General features: G+C 61.0%; 1 pseudogene; it reads right to left on the bottom strand.

Moving 5' to 3' along the window:
* The window catches only part of LOC147037860 (28S ribosomal RNA), a 7,970-nt pseudogene that overhangs the window by 2,271 nt on the left and 3,199 nt on the right, over positions 1 to 2,500 (bottom strand).

Below are 2,500 nucleotides of genomic sequence, written 5' to 3' on the forward strand. Positions count from 1 at the left end.
CAAAGCCACCAGCCAGCCACCAGCCGGGACGACTGACGGACCCGCAACAGCAGCCGGGACGGTGCCCCAGTGTCGCCGAACGACCCACCGCCCCGGTCCATCTCCACAGTGACCCGCAAATCGTCCGGGCAGACCCTCGCACCGTACCACACTCCAGGGATCTTCCACATCCACAGAGACCAATGAGGTGTCCAGGCCCACCAACCTGTACTGGGAACCACGACAGACAGCCAAGGCCCCGCGCGCCATCGCGCGCATGCTAGGCAATATCCCCCCGACTGCGGACGAGCCGGGACAACCACTGCTTCGCGCCACCTGTCGCCTCCCCTTTCACCATCGTCCTCCTGGCTACCCCCAACCACACCGGCCTGTCCCGCGGACCACCATCCCGAGCAGGACAAAGTCCCCTCACCAAGCAGCCCGTCTGGAGTAGCCCAGCATGGCAGGAGCCGCAGCGAATTCGGCCTACGCCCCAGAAGAAGCGGCACAAGCGTTCAAAAAGCATGGATGAGAGAATCCACAGCAAGAAAGGCAGGGTCATAGAGACAAGTCCCTCTCCACCATCCAATCCCGCGACTACGAGCTCGGTGTCGGTGCCACCGCAGCCCACCCCGATGAGCAGCCCACACGGGCGACGAATCGCCCTCACGCGTCCAGTACGCCTAGCCTCCCACTACACACAGGTAATGCCATGGGAAACCGAGTCGAAAGCCCTCGCACGGCCAGTAAGCGACCGCCAGCTACCGTTCAGCCTACCCTCCGGCAAGCCTCCCCGCAGACCTGGCTATCAAGCCCCGTCCCTTTGAGAACCCCGGGATCGACTCCACGCACTCTTCACGTGGCAGACAGCCTCACCAGTTGCTTCCCGGCCGAAACCCAGTCCAAGGGGCCAGTCCCCCGGTCCTGCCTGGGCACAACCACGAGCATAGCGTTCAAAACCAGCCAAGTTAGAAGAAGCAGGAGACTCGGTCAGCACAGGCTCTGACCTGCTTCCTCGACTAGTGCAACAGCCGCAGGGTGTCTCACTCACCCTGCAAACTGCCTGCCGTGCCGTCACACAGGGACCTCCATATCCACCCCACTCGTTTCGTTACCCGACACGCGTCGGACAACCCCACTCGTCAGTGATATGTCGGCGACTCACACCCGCACAACATACCACAGGCATCTCTGTCAAAATGCCCTCCCAGAAACAAGCTGAGGCACCATCATGGCATCCGTCGCCCATACTCTCATAACCAGACCGACGGCGGCCACCAGTGCCACTGAGGCGTTGTCAGGAGCTTCGCCAGCCTGGGTCCACCCGCTCCATCGGCCAGACTGACTGTGACTCCGACTCTGTGCAGCTGCGACACGGACTTCCGAACCAAAGGAGTTTTCGCAACATGGTCTGTAGACATGACTACAGCCGTTTGAGGACCCTCAGCCAAACCTCGAAAGTTGGTCCCCATGGCCTCCGAGGCGGTTGATCACACGCCATACACGCACCCAACCTCAAGCGCGTGAAGATGAGGTCGCTCGAGCAGTCACGACCCCCCATTAAGCCGTGCCTCCGCGGTTCTTGATAACCCAGGTCCGCAATCCTGGGCAGCTCGGCTCAGCCAGAGCTCAGTCACCGTTCCCTTTAAGACTTTTACTAAGAACCAAACCCGGGCAGCAGCCGGCACGACCCAGTAAGGCCTGCCCCTAACCAAAGCCAAGTCTACAGTCTGACCCACTAGGGAGAGGCCCCCATCAGAGACGCCGAGCTCGCTCCCCGTAAAGCCATCCAGCGACCGGCACGCATCACGGCTGCCCAGGCTTTACAGTAATTGCGTTACCGCTAGGATTTGAGAAATCACATTCGACAGAAGGCGCCACATCCAGCCTTTGTTTATTATCACTATGAGTAACGGTATCAATACCGTCTCGGTTCGTCTCAGTCTCGCCACCTTTCAGTCACACCAGGCGTACCAGCAGGGCGCCGAGCGAGCGCACAAGCCAGCCTGCAAGGTGCTAGAGGGCGACCCGCAGTGGGTAGGAACCGTCCATCAGTGTCGGCAAGCCGAGGCCGATGGGGGCCCTACCAAGGCAGGTCATGATTGCCAGTCGGTCAGATAGGAAATGGGGTACTCGGAGCCCGCCGGGATCAGACGGGCAACCGGGGAGAGGGAGCTACATGAGTACCGACGCCGGGTTCAGACGGCGGCCCCAGGAGTCTCGTAGTGTCCGGTATCGCCCTTCCTCCTAATTCATAGGTAGTCATCCTACTGCAGAATCCGAGACACTACTGCTGCTTCAGTAGCGCTCAGGGAGACAAGTCTCACCTTACGGGTCCAGAAGGTCACCCAGGACGTGCAGCCCCTTCTGCAGTCTGCGCGCCAACCAATCGAGAACAACCGTCCGAGTTGGCCAATCCTTGTCCTAACGGGTCGGGGGAAGCTGGGCATCTGCCCCCCCTAGGCTGACTGCGTTAGCCGTCCATGCCAGGCATGGCCGTTACCAGCGGGCACCACGTGGA

The sequence above is a fragment of the Syngnathus leptorhynchus genome, unplaced genomic scaffold (assembly GCF_054491065.1).
Source record: "Syngnathus leptorhynchus isolate UIUO unplaced genomic scaffold, UIUO_Slep HiC_scaffold_107, whole genome shotgun sequence".
Lineage (NCBI taxonomy): Eukaryota > Metazoa > Chordata > Actinopteri > Syngnathiformes > Syngnathidae > Syngnathus > Syngnathus leptorhynchus.